At 32.1% G+C, this 15,223-nt stretch overlaps 1 long non-coding RNA gene across 1 annotated transcript; it reads right to left on the bottom strand.

Moving 5' to 3' along the window:
- Positions 1–1,666: 1,666 nt before the first annotated feature.
- On the bottom strand, positions 1,667–15,223 carry LOC133337091 (uncharacterized). The gene is made up of 3 exons (XR_009754572.1): positions 15,169–15,223; positions 14,629–14,721; positions 1,667–1,754 (listed from the first exon to the last, which is right to left on the bottom strand). It is a non-coding gene; the product is annotated as an uncharacterized LOC133337091 (long non-coding RNA).

Here is a 15,223-nt window from a genome sequence, read left to right as displayed (position 1 = left end):
TTTTTTCGGGGACTATTAGATCTTATAAACAATAAATAAAATACCAAGTTTTTTTTGCTTTATCAATATATATAAGAGAATTTATTTATCATTTTTGTATTTTTAATAGATGCATAAAAATAAAACTTAATAGTTAACAAAATAGGTTTTTTGTTTATATTATATTCGTGTGGATGGAATGAGTGTTATTTGTTTTATAGTAGTAGTATCTCTTGATATTATTACGTGTGTGTGTTTATACATTTCTAAACAAAATAAAAAGAAATGTTTTGCTATAACGATAATGACATCTATACTAATAATTCACAATTAAAAAAATGTTTAAAGAAAATAATGATAATGAAAAATATTAAGTAAATCAAAGAATAACAATCTGAAATTCTTTGTGGTAATTTGTTTTGCAAATTTCTGTTGGTGATTTGAATTTTTTCTTTATAATAAAAAGAATTTCGATTTTCATAATTATTATGCACTGGGTTATTCCATGTCAAATTGGCTGGAAAACATAAAAATATAAAAAAATATAAAAAAATAAATTTTAATTTAAATTTAGTGGGTTTTGAAGATAAGATATAATTTCGTGTATGTATGATGATGATCTTAATACAATTCCAATGCTTTATTTTAACAGTTTGGATTTTAATCAATTTTATGAATTCCATACATAATAGATATGTATATTCTAAATTTTTATTTATCTTTAGTAACAATTCATATTATTTGTATTTTTATCACACTCATTTTAATTTTAACAATAAAAAAATACATACTTTGTTAAATTTTTAATGGCTTAATTTTTTTTCATAATTTTAAGACTCTAAATATTGAAGTTATGCCAAATAAATATTTATTTAAACATTATATTTTTAAAATATTTGACTCGAAAGAGTATAAAAACTCATTTAAAAATTCCTTCAAATTCAATCAAAATTTATAAAAATTTTAAATTTTTTTCAAATATAAGAAGAGTTTTCTATTTTCCCCTCAATTTGACATTGAATAACCCATGACTTCAGACTTATTAACTAAAAAATACTAGACAAATAAAAATTCTACAATTAATTATTATTAATGCTATAAAAAATATTTTTTTAACAATCTATATTAATGAGAAGATCAACATTATAAACTAATACAAACAACAAATGTTGTTCAAAATTAATAATTGGGTGAAGAAAGTAAGCAATGAATTTGGAAGCATCAATTGGTTAAAAAAAAACTTAATTCAAAAAGCAGGGCCAAAAATTTCATAATTAAAAAAATGTTATATATAAATAACAAAAATGTGGACTAAAATCATTACAATACAAATTTTCAAACATAATTTGATAAACAAAAATAAAACATTAGGCCATATTGTAAAGAAAATAGAAATGAGGATCGATTGTTTGTTTCGAAAAAAGATATGTAAACTTAATGAAAACGATGATTTTTCGTTACTTAAAACTTAATTTTCCAAAAATTATATATACTGTCTTGTTATTAGCATAATATGATTGTAAATAGAAAAGAATTAGTAGTAGTACTTTTCCTTTATAACATTAATCAGTCTATTATTTATGCATTTTCAACTTTCAATTTCAAATTTTCTTCATTCATACATGTGATTCCGTTTAGCCCCTTTTTCACATTTAATTTTCCATGCTTTAGGCCAAACAGAATAATCTCTTCCATAATGGTGCTGGTGTGGGTGGTAATATAGATGGTGCCAAGCCTTCCCAAATGGCTGTATCAAAGACTTCTTTAACTTTATCCTGCAATGAAATAGAGAGAAAGAGAGAGACAAGCATTAGAACAAGACGATACAATTAAACAAATATTATTTAATTAGTTTCAAACATTATGCAACAATTAAGAAATTATTATTATTCTTATTGTTGTTGTTCATTGTTACATTTGTGATTATTAAATTTTGTTCGTTCGCAAAAAAACAAAACATTTTATGTTTATCGAAATAATTTGCAAACCATAATAGTGTGCATAATTGTATTTGAAAATTTAATTTATGTGAATAAAAATATTATTATTATTATTGATGTCTACAATGTCTGAATGTGTAGAATAAAGATAAATTAAATATGTAAATTTAATTTAGTTTTGTGCGTATGTATGCCTGTGTATGCAATTAAAATTGTGGTATAATTTTAGTTTAGAAATTCTACTCAGGAGAATTGTATGTATTATTGTTGATTTTAATAATATTATACAGCAGGGAATAGTTTAATTTTATATTTTATATCAATTAAATTATTTGTTGATAGAAATAATTTAATTGTCTGGATATTTAGTAAAATATATAGAATTAAGACAATTATATGTTTTCGAAGGGAAATATATTTATGCATTGGAAAATTTCGTTAGGATGAGTGTCATATCCGTCTTAAGGAAACCACAAATAAATAAAACACAGTTTTTTAAAAATCACCCTTAAGGGAACCCCTCCATTCTCACAGGTACTAGAAATGAAAATAAACGGGCTGGTAAATGAAGGCCCAAAAAGACTGACGTATTAAAAATGGTTATATCTTTTTTGTTTTTTATTAATTTTCTATGTTTTGTCTTTACACCAGGGCTGTCCACACTAATACATTCAAGTTTTGTGATTGTATATGTTTCAAATACAAAATTTTCAAAAGTTCTGTTTCTATGTCATATACTGGGAGAAATTTTGTTAAAATATTATTTTCAAATTTTAAGGAAGAAAAAAATTAATATTTAATGCAAATATGGTTGTTGATGATACATTTTCCCATATAAACATATATTTGTTTCTGTTTTGCCCTTCCGGCATAATATTGTTCACATATTTCGACCTGTTCCGAACTAATGTTTGCCAGAAATATCCCAATTTTTTCGGTTAGTGTATAAAAACAAAAAGGAATGAATGACAATTTTGAAAATAATTTTTATTTTCAAAATTTTCTCTTTTATAATTGTATGTGTGAGCAATTTGACACACACCGACAGCCCATGGGACCTATTTTGGGCACAGCTGCTTTACACAGAAAAAAAAGCCACCCCGAAATTTTTGATTAAAAGCTTCATCAGCGTTCGACAAAAAGATGTCGATAACATATTTCAAACGTAGTCGGAAATGTCTATCAAACACCAACAATTCACAAAAAAACCATCAACAAACGAGTTTGACCAAAAAAATTATTAAATTTGTTGGACAATTTTTAATAATTTTTTTGTAATATGCCATATTATTTTTTATTACGTTATTACAAAGTACTTTGTTGAATAGATTGTAAAGGATGGATAACAAATATAAGTTTTTATTCGGTATAGAGCTACACATTTAGTTTAAAGTTGTTAAAATACTGAAAATTTTGAGGTATTTTTGTGGGAGAGCTGTAATAATAAGGGTAAAAATTGGCAATTGCTGTTTAAAAGGTTTTGTATCGTACTACAAGAAATTTAATTTGAAATAATAATAATAATAATAATTTGATAAACAAGATTGTCAATATGAAAACCAGTGAGCGGAGCAGTATAGTCGGACGGGGCCGACCATACGATACCCTACACAACTACCACGAACTCTAACTTTCTGAAGATGTTTATTCCGAGTCAGAGTAATATTTCGTGATATTTGCCCCCTTATGTCCGTTTAGAGGTCAAAAACACCTCTTCCTTACTTTTTCGAATATTCAGTACAGTCCTTCTAATTACATGTCCAGATTACCTTCACGGTGGGTTGTGTTGTGATTTTCGGATTATACTCGACTCGAAAACACATAAAAAATTAAGTTTTCGGTCCATTTCATCCCAAAATTTTAATCTGATCATCACCGAAAATTGTAGACGTTGTTCTTGACCATAACTGGAACTTCATGAAAAATTTTAAAGCCATTAGTGCGATATTTCCCCCTCTAATGTGGTAATGGGTTACTAAATGATATCTGAAAACGTAAGCACCTGTAAATATTTGATGTAACTCCCACATCTGATAAGATACATCACTATATTTGGTATCAATTTAAAGGCCAACCACTCATCTTGGATATGCTATCAACTCCTCGGGTCTACATCCTCCAGGAGTAAATATATATGCCATAGAATACAAATTTTGTCATTTTTCACACAAAAGTCAGGGTCCATTTGACCGGCTAAATATTGACCGATCTTTATCAAAACATGCATGCTTATTCTCTGGCCCAATCCCCTTCTCCATGCAAAAATTCGCGGTGTTTGGGCTATAATTGCGGCCTCTGGAGCGACCAGAAAAACCCACAAAAATAATGTTTTTGGTCCATTTCATCCCCTAAATATTAACCGATCTTTTCCAAAAACAATAGGGGTCTTCATTGGCCAGAACCCAATCTACATGCAAAATTTCGTGAAGATTGGTCCATAAATGTGGCCTGTATCGTGTTTACAAATTATAATGGACAGACGGACGGACGGACGGACGGACACACATGTCTAGATCGATTCAGCTAGTCGAGATATGACGATCGGTATACTTAAAGGTGGGTCTAGGACCAATATTTCGCGGCGTTACAAACATTTGGGGCTGCACAAAGCTATAATACACTGACAACATAGTTGTGTAGGGTATAAATATTTTATCCATTAACAAAATAAAATTCAACAAAATTTTTAGTATATATGAGAATTGCTTTATCAAAATATTTTCGAATGGGATTACAATTTTTATACCCTACACAACTATGTTGTCAGGGTATTATAGCTTTGTGCATAATATTGGTCCTAGACCCACCTTTAAGTATACCGATCGTCATATCTCGACTAGCTGAGTCGATCTAGACATGTGTGTCCGTCCGTCCGTCTGTCCATTATAATTTGTAAACACGATACAGGCCACAGTTATGGACCAATCTTCACGAAATTTTGCATGTAGGATGGGTTCTGGCCAATGAAGACCCCTATTGTTTTTGGAAAAGATCAGTTAATATTTAGGGGATGAAATGGACCAAATACTAAATTTTTGTCGGTTTTTCTGGTCGCTCCAGAGGCCGCAATTATGGCCCAAACACCGCGAATTTTTGCATGGAGAAGGGGATCGGGCCAGAGAATAAGCATGCATGTTTTGATAAAGATCGGTCAATATTTAGCGGGTCAAATGGACCCTGACTTTTGTGTGAAAAATGACAAAATTTGTATTCTATGGCATATATATTTACTCCTGGAGGATGTAGACCCCAGGAGTTGATAGCATATCCAAGAGGAGTGGTTGGCGTTTAAATTGATACCAAATATAGTGATGTATCTACTCAGATGTGGGAGTTACAGTCAAATATTTACAGGTGCTTACGTATTCAGATATTATTTAGTAACCCATTACCACATTAGAGGGAGAAATATCGCCCTGATGGCTTTGACATTTTTCATGAAGTTCCAGTTATGGTCAAGAACAACGCCTACAATTTTCGGTGATGATCAGATTAAAATTTTGGGATGAAATGGACCGAAAACATAATTTTTTGTGTGTTTTCAAGTAGAGTATAATCCGAAAATCACAACACAACCCACCGTGAAGGTAATCTGGACAAGTAATTAGAAGGACTGTACTGAATATTCGAAAAAAGTAAGGAAGAGGTGTTGTTAACCTCTAATCGGTCAAGAGGGGGCAAATATCACGAAATATTACTCCGACTCGGAATAAACATCCTCAGAAAGTTAGAGTACGTGGTAGTTGTGTAGGGTATCGTATGGTCGGCCCCGTCCGACTATACTGCTCCGCTCACTGGTTTTATCGGCGATTGTAAATATGAACATTATTTTTATCGGCGAAAAATCAATCAAATTTTAATTGGATTTTTGAATTTTTTTATCAAATGGTTACAATTTTTTTTCTGTGTAGCATGTTATTTACTGGTTTTTGGATATAAATCACGGCTACATATGATGTGCAGAAGCGCGTCAAAGTCATTGAATTTTTTATTCTTCTGGAAGGTCAATCATTACAACTCAACTAAATTATCGTTGTCATTTTAATGTCTCCCACTTAGTCCCCCGTTTTGAGAAACATAGAAGAGTGTTAGATCTTCCTGGAAGAGGAAGAGATCGATCAGAGTATAAACGAAGATCCATCTGTCTCTACTCGTCGTCGTTGTACTCAATTGGGAATCTCCAGAACATCCCTGCAAAGAATTTTGAAGCGGAATCTTAAAATGTCTCCGTATAAAATTCAAATGGCACAGCCTCTGCTCCCCCAAGACCATCAGGCACGCCTGCAATATGCTATTCGAACAATTTCCAGAAATTGTGATTTTGCTTGGCCTCCACGCTCACCCGATTTGACCGCTCCAGACTTTTTGTGGGGCTATTTGAAGGGATTTGTGTATATCAATAAACCCCAAACAATTCAAGAGCTTAAGCACAACATTCAAGCAGAAACACGCAACATGGCCGGGCCGAACTTTGGATACCCTCCACCATAGATATACTGACAGGTACTAGAAATGAAAATAAAGGGAACATACCAAAAAGTGGACCTTTTTGGCTATAGTTCATTATCGAACCTTACGTTCTAATTTTTTATCTCGCTATCCTCCGCAGGTAAAATCATTACAATAGAGTCTTAGAACCAAACACAAAACGCGGAACAAATCAGATAACTATTTTAATATAAAAAAGGGGGTTATATGGGGACTACCCCAAAAAGGGGGCGAATATTAATAATTTTTGGTAGAAAGATTTGTTACCATATACGACTACAAAACACCAAATTGCAGCAAATTCGGCTGAAAATCGCGCTCAAGAACCCCAAAATACCGAAAATTGGGGGGAACCCTTATATGGGGGCTACCCGAAAAAATCGACCTATATACATAATTTGTTGTAGAGAGATTTGGTACCTATTAAGAACTCAAAATACTAAATTACAGCCAATTCGGTGGAAAAATACGACCAAAGCCCCCAAAATACTGAAAATTAGGAGGTACCGTTATATGGGGGCTACCAGAAAATATGGACCTATACTTATAATTTTTTGTGTTTGTTAAAGAGTATTATTTCAGGGTCTATGAGAAGCGTGGATTTTTTAGGGACTATAAGAACCGTAGAATTCCTAAATTTTTTTTCGGGGATATTAGAACCATTAAACTTTAAATAAAATACCAAGTTTTTTTGCTTTATCAATATATATATAAGAGAATTTATTTATCAAAAAGATATCGGTCTCTTATATGGGACCTATGCCTAAACGTGGACCGATATATCCCATCTTCGAACTTGACCTGCCTGCAGACAAAAGACAACCCTACGCAAAATTTCAGCACCCTTTCAGTACCCCTATCACCCAAGATAGCGTGATTACAACAGACGGACGGTCGGACATGGCTAGATCGTCTTAGAATTTTACCCTGATCAAGAATATATATACTTTATAGGGTCGGAAATGAATATTTCGATGAGTTACAAACGGAATGACAAGTTACAAACGGAATGACTGGTTCTCGTATGATCTAGGATTATTAACTTCGTACAACAATTAACAAAATGGCGGAACTTTGCATAATTTTTTTTTTTTTGGAAAGTCGCCTTTGCGTTTAAAGTTTGAGAAGCCCTCTTGCTGCCACTTGATGCTAACACACTTGAAAATTTATAGGGACATTCTTGAATTAGTATTGGTTCGAATTAAATCCAAATACAAAATTAAATTTTTTGAAACCATGTTTGGGGTGGGGGAAGGGGGTCCCTTTATAAATTTTTTATCTATTGCTAATAAAAGGAAAACTCTGAGAATTAAGGGAGCATTTTGAACTTTTCATATTCTTTACACGAAAAAGAATCATGAATCATTATTATTATTATTTGAAAATTTGGACTGCCCTGTTTCTGCGAAGGATGTTCTGTTTTACTCACGCGACATTTTTGATTTTGCAGTTTTTATTTATGGAGTGTTTGCATTTATAGTCATTAAATTGGTATTTATGTTAGAAGCAGGAAGAACAATGACAAATGTGGTCTTTCATCAGTATTCTATGTTAGTAAAAGTAAAATATAATTATACCCTACACAACTATGATGTCCGGTTATTATAAATGTGTGCAGCCCCAGGAGTTTGTATTGGTCCTACGTCCACATTTAAGTACACCGATCGTCATATCTCGACAAGCTGAGTCGATCTAGACATGTGTGTCCGTCCGTCCATCCATCTGTCCATTATAATTTGTATGGCGGATTCATAAAAACATCCCAACCAAGCTCCCGAAGTTTCTGGCGTGTCACTGTAGATGTGTGTGGCCTAGCGTTGTCTTGGTGGAACACGACACCTCTCCTGGCCAATTCTGGACGTTTCTGGCCAATTTTAAGTGGTTTAAAACAGTTTTATGGTCTATCTAGACATGTGTGTCCGTCCGTCCATCCATCTGTCCATTATAATTTGTATGGCGGATTCATAAAAACATCCCAACCAAGCTCCCGAAGTTTCTGGCGTGTCACTGTAGATGTGTGTGGCCTAGCGTTGTCTTGGTGGAACACGACACCTCTCCTGTTGGCCAATTCTGGACGTTTCTGGCCAATTTTAAGTGGTTTAAAACAGTTTTATGGTCTATTTTTAGCTCCTGGACGTTGTTACGACTGCTAACATGCCAGTCAACATCGATCATACATAATTTGTATCAATATTTAGATGGTCAAATGGACCCTGGCTTTCAGCGGTATGAAATAAGTCCCCAAACAGAAAATGAAATAAGTCCCCAATTTTGTATACAAAAAACCAAAACAACTATAATTGGGGACTTATTTCATAATTTGGGGACTTATTTCGTTTTAAATTTTTGGGGTTGTTTCATAATGAAATAACTCCCCAAATTTTAAAATGAACTAAGTCCCTAATGAGAATTTGGGGACTTATTTTATTTTCATTTTTTTCCTAAAATTACAAAAAAAAAAATGATAAACAAGAATAAAATGTATTTTTATTTATTGCTGAGGTACCGACTGCAATTATTGTTAGCAACTAGTTGATTGAAGAACGCAGAGTTGTAAGCGCCATGGAATTCGAATCTTTGCGGTCAAAGAAAAACATCAGAACAAAACATGATTTCTATAAAAAACTGACTTCGGGACTTATTTCATTTTCTGTTTGGGGACTGACTTTCGTGTGAGAAATGACAAAAATTATATTCTATTCTCCTGAAGAACATGTACTCAGATTTAGAAGTGACACCTACATGTTTACAGATTCTTACGTATTCAGATATTATTTGATAACCCATTACCACTCTGGAGGGCGGAAATATAGGGCTGATCGCTTTGAAATGAGGTTCCAGTTATGGTCAAGGTCAACGCCTATAATTTTCGGTGATGATCAGATAATAGTTTTGGGAAGAAGTGGACCAAAAACTTAATTTATGTGTTTTTTTCGAGTCGATCAATAGTCCACAATTATAAGCCGAACACCACAACAGAACCCATGGTGAAGGGAATTTGGAAAAGTAATTAGAAGGACTGTACTGAATATTAGTAATATGTTTGGAAAATATATATGTCAGTGTTAGGAAGAGGTGCTGTTGACCTCCAATGTTATATGTTACTGGTGTAAAGCTCAGTCCAGATTTCAAAAATATAATGTTTTAAATTGGATTCCTGGCATATAGTGTGCCATCATGTTTTATAATTTTTGATTTCACAATTTTCATATAAAAATTTTTAAGAAGTCATACAATTTTATAAAACTTATTTTCTAAATTGTAAGCAGGAAGTAGAAACTGAAGTGGATATGTGGAAAGCAAAAGTACACCCCCAATCAATTACGAATATCTGTTTTAGATTAGATTATTATTTTAATATACAATACATTTAATATATATGCAATTTTCTAATAAACATTTATAAATTTAACATGTGTACAAATGATATATATCAATATAAAACATTGTTTTATAATTTAATCATCTACTCATATTATATTTACAGAAGGAAATATTTTATTTTTTCTTTCGCACCAGAACAAACTATCTCAAATGACTTAATAATCAGGCAATAGGTACCCAACACGGAACAGTAAGTATATTTCGGAACATCGTTGAACCGATTAATAATTTTCAAAAATTTCGAAATAAAAATCTCCAATGAAATTTGAATGAAACTTTAAAATTGAATTTAATACCGATTACAAACCATACACACATATTTTTATATTCACACAATCAAAAATTCAACACAATTTCCTCCTCCATCTAAATCTCAATCAATTCCGCAAATATCTAAGTCGCAAAGATAAAATTGTCAACGAATACAATTATGGGAAAATATGACATTCAATTTAAATACAACAAAACACTTCCCAAGAGGAAACAGGAATAAGAACACCAACACACTCGAACATCACAAGAAAAAAAGCGTGCTTTCAAGGTAAGACAAAAAAACGAAAGGAACGCTGTTATGGCAGCTTGACTGGCATCTCATCTTCTAAGCTTCAGATGTAAAAGCAAATTGTCTTAAGATTTCACACCATCTCATTTGTTGGTGCTTAACATTTTTTTTTCTGGTGCATTAGGCAAATACCCCAAACGTCAACATGGTTGTTGGGGTTTTTTTCGCTTGCTGCACAGTTAACGAGATTCCAACATTATTGCCAAGACGGGGTTTCGCCATCTCGTTAAAAACAATGAAGCAGAAACAACAACAAAAACTTGGAGGAAACCCCAAGCGAATAAAAGAAAAAAAAAACAACGGAAAAGGGAATATTTAAGTATCACAAAAGCAGGACGACGGCGACGATGACGACAAATATTTTTATACACTTTGATGCAACATGAGCGCAATTTGTACAATTTTTTTTTCTCAGCACACAATTTGATATCACAATACAGACACTCTCACAAAAAGAGGTTAAACTGATGTCATTTGAGTGGAAATGAAACTATGTTATCTAAATGTTGACGAGCAGTTTATCCAATAGGACAATTATGACTATTTTTACTATTCTAGATAATATTTCAAAATTCAATTACCAAACTCTCGTACATACACAGCTAACTTAGCAAAGTGTTCTATTTTAAACTATGTGAGTTTATCATAAATAAATCGCACGGAAAAACATTGTTTGTAATTTAATCTCGTCATCTCTTCTCTTCTTTTTTTCTGACATTTTTAAATTGACAACAATTGACCTGTGATGAGTTATCACACACACAGCTTCTAAAACGATTTAAATGTTCATTTGGAAACAATATTTGTTCACAAATTTTTATATTTCGTGTTTGTTTGTCATTGTGTACACATCCAAATCAACTTAGTCACGCATATATACAAAATACACAGATTTGTAGAAATAACACACACCAACACGGACAACTGCACGTTTTATTATCTCATGTGCTATGCAATGTTTATGTCCCCATGGAAAGCTCATTTTGGTGTTTTGTTTGGTTGTGTATGTATGTATGGGTGTGCGTGTGTTAGTATTTTTGTTTATATTTTATTAAAAATGAAAACTTCGTTGTGGTTTTATATTAACACACAATCACATAAACATGTCCACACACACAAATGCCAGCCAAAGCATACAATGTGAGTTCTGTTAGGAGGAAAAAATATCAACATGTAGAAAAATATTTGTATACAAATATTATGAGAATGAATTAAATTGCAGGAAATATTTTGTTTTATATCTACGGAAATGTGATTTCCATGCGATGGTATACTATGGCATTGAAGAAAGGAAACGGAAGGGGAATTAATATTTGTTTTAATTGTTGTTAAAATAATGGTTAAATTACACAGACATATTTATTAATTATTCATAATTCGTGGACAGAACAACGTCCACCCTTAGCACCTCATGAGTTGTTTAGTCAATAATGTAAAATTTTTTATTGTATTTTTAAATTCATTGAATTTGTATTTTCAGGCAATATCAAAAATTTTTGCTACATTGAATTGTAACAGTCATTCTAGGCTAAATTTGGTATGATGTGCAAAAATTTCAATCGGTCAAACTTTGGTGCACAATTTTTTATTTTTTGGCGATCACAAAAAAGGATGTTCGTTTGCCAGCCGATTGAAATTCGGAATTTGGACCATTTTTGCGATAGCTATACATTCACAGAGAAACGTCCCAAAATTTAAAATCAATTGTGTTATTAGTTTTTGAGTTATCGTGCCCGCCATTCGCAAAAACGCAGTTTGAAGAAAAACGCGTTTAAAGTTTGAGAATCCCTCTCGCTGTCACCTGATGCTAACACAATAAATCGGCTATATCTTCAAAAATTGTTGAGATTTTCACATGAAAATTAATAGGAACATTTTTGAATTAGTGTAGGTTCAAATTAAATCAAAATAAAAAATTAAATTTTTTGAAACCGAGAATGGGTGGGGTCCCCTTAAATAAATTCATTCTGGACTCATTTTAGGGTTGAGTATTTGGTCCACCATTAAGATTAAATTGGTACAAAATACATGGGAACTACATATGGGCAAAATTTCGACAAAACATTACGCATAATTTTTTTGAAGTCGTGGTGGAAAAATTTGTATACTCCCACAGTCAGATGGACATTCAAAATACATGTATATGGGGCTATACATTTAAATTTCAATTTCATTATTGGACCAAATCCACTTTAGATCAGATATCCACACTGCGCCAAATCATGGAAAATACCCACGAAAAATAAATCTACACAATCTACCTATTCGTCGACTATAAAACGGCATTCCGCTCTAAAGTGTTAAAGACTGAAAAGTTCTATCGGAGTCCATCAATACCGTACACGAGTTCAGGCAAGAAGTCTAGTAGACTCACACCAACTGTGGACAGCTTTGAGGTCAGAGATTTTATCTATCTCGGTACTGCCAATAATTAAACAACTAAAAAGTCCTTGAGGTCTAAAAATAGTTGCCAATATTAATAATTTTTGGCACGATTACAGCAATTCAACATATCGAATTACAGCAAATTCGGTATGAAAACGTGTTATATGGGGGCTACCCCAAAACTTGAGCCAATTCGGTTGGAAAACGTGACATACATCTACAAAATATTGTGATCTCTATCACAATTTCAACAGACGGACAAACAGACAGACATGCTTAAATCGACATAGATATTAGGTTGGGAAAAAGAAATAATTTTTTTTTTGTAAATGGTTTAAGACAGTTTTATGGTAGATTTTTAGCTCCTGGGCAATGTTACGACTGCTAACGTACCGGTCAACTTCGATCATTTCGAACATTATTCCCAATTTCTTTCTCTTTGTTCACATCTATTTCTCCAAACAAAAACAGCAAAATAACTTTTTAATGGATTTCTTTTTCTCCAACCTAATATATACTTTATGGTGTCTCCGGTGAATATTTCGAGGTGTTACAAACGGAATGACAAAATTAATCATCTTATCCATCCGTCTTATGGTGAGGATATAACTACTGTCTTCAGTTTTTAAAAGGATAATAATAACATATATATGATACTATGGTCAAACTAAGCCATTTATAAAACAGACCCCTTCTTGCATTTTAAAACTCAAAATTATATATGGATCTCAAGCATTGGTACCAGATGAGGCAGCTCTGGCTTCGAAAAATCGATAACCCAATATGCTTAGACGGTGAATATCGACGTCCAATGAACGAGATGCACCAGCTCAAAAATCATACAGAAGTTTGTCTACTGACGATTCACGCAGAAGGCAAATGACAATAATTCGATGGAAACATCAAGTAAATGGAAAAAATAAAGTGACAAAAAATATTTGGAAACTTAGTGTGTTAAATTGGAAAAACTGCGCAAAAGATGTAAAAATTGCTGTCAGAATAAAATGAAATGTCAAACTGTAGGCTTGAACATAAAGAAAATGAGACCTATACAAAACGTGGACCGATATTGATAATTGTTGCTAGAAATATTTGAGACCTAATGAACACTCTGATTACAAAATTATAACAAAATTATATAAAAGTACACACAATACCTAGAAAATATACAGTTAATATTCGGTGGAATCCCTTGTATGTAAAATTTCGTAATGTTCGGGTATCAATTGTGGCCTCTAGAACGACCTGAAAAATAAATATAGACAAACATAATGCTTTTGTCAATTTGGTCACCTAAATATTAACCGCTTATAAAAAATCTTATGCCGGAACTGTGATCTGTATTACGTACATTTAATGGGCAGACGAACAAACTTATATATCTAGATCGATACAAAAATATAGGGTACAGAACCGGTATTTTGGGGCTTAAAAATAGTTGTGTAGGGTATACAAAATAATTTACATTTAACACACACATGTATTTATTTTATGATTTCTTTAACTCATGTGAACCCAAGACATTTATAAAGATTTGGATACATATTGCCTGAATATCGAAAACAAATTGTTTGCAAACAATAACTATTCGGTTATAATGTATTCCTTACCGAAGGATTTTAATCATTTTATCATTGCAACCCCTCCATATTACATTGTTTTGTACAATTGTACATTGTTTTGCACAATTATTCTCGGTTCTCAAAATTCATTTTTTCTTTATTACGAGGGCTACTATATTTCTGGTATATTAAGCTCATTTTATATTTGACTTTAATTCTTCCAAAAAAATGTTATCCGTTTTAAATCCCCAACAGTTTAACAACAACATTTTTTATATTGAATAATATTTCATCGTAATTATAACAACTATACGTTCATTATTCTTACCTGTGTTGCTGATGAAGTTTCAATATATTTTGCACCAATTGTAGTTGCCAGGTCCCAGGCATCTGCATACGAGATTGGTTGTTCACCATTAGACTATTCGAGTGGAACAGAACAGTGAATAAAAGCATCAGGTTAAATAAAATCAAAAATTCAGCAATGCACACATGAAGCGTTGGTGAAGGAAATGAAGAAAAAACAAAACACAAAAAATAAAATAAATAATTAAAAATATACACATACGAAAAACTGTGCAAGTAAAAATAACAATTTAATCAACATAAAGAAAAACAACAATAACAGCAACAAAAATCTTTTAGCTCATGTTGCTCAAATGCAACTGGTTGCAGTTGTGCTAACTTTTTTTCCATCAACTTTATAATAATTTAATAATATTCTCTTGAAATTTATTTTTTTTTCAGGACGATGTATATTCATGTTATTTCCGTTAAACTTTAAATAAAAATAAAATGTTCTTGTTGCTGGTGGTGTTGTGATTTTGTGTTTTTTGTTTTTTGATATCGTGGTGTTATGGTAGCTTACCTGTAATTTATTCAGTACATTGGTATTTGTACGCAAATCCGCTTGGGTACCGACC

Source organism: Musca vetustissima, unplaced genomic scaffold (assembly GCF_032173495.1).
Source record: "Musca vetustissima isolate MV318-11 ecotype Yass unplaced genomic scaffold, APGP_CSIRO_Mvet_v1 utg11589, whole genome shotgun sequence".
In the NCBI taxonomy this organism is placed as follows: domain Eukaryota; kingdom Metazoa; phylum Arthropoda; class Insecta; order Diptera; family Muscidae; genus Musca; species Musca vetustissima.
This window is presented reverse-complemented; position numbering and strand designations above follow the sequence as displayed.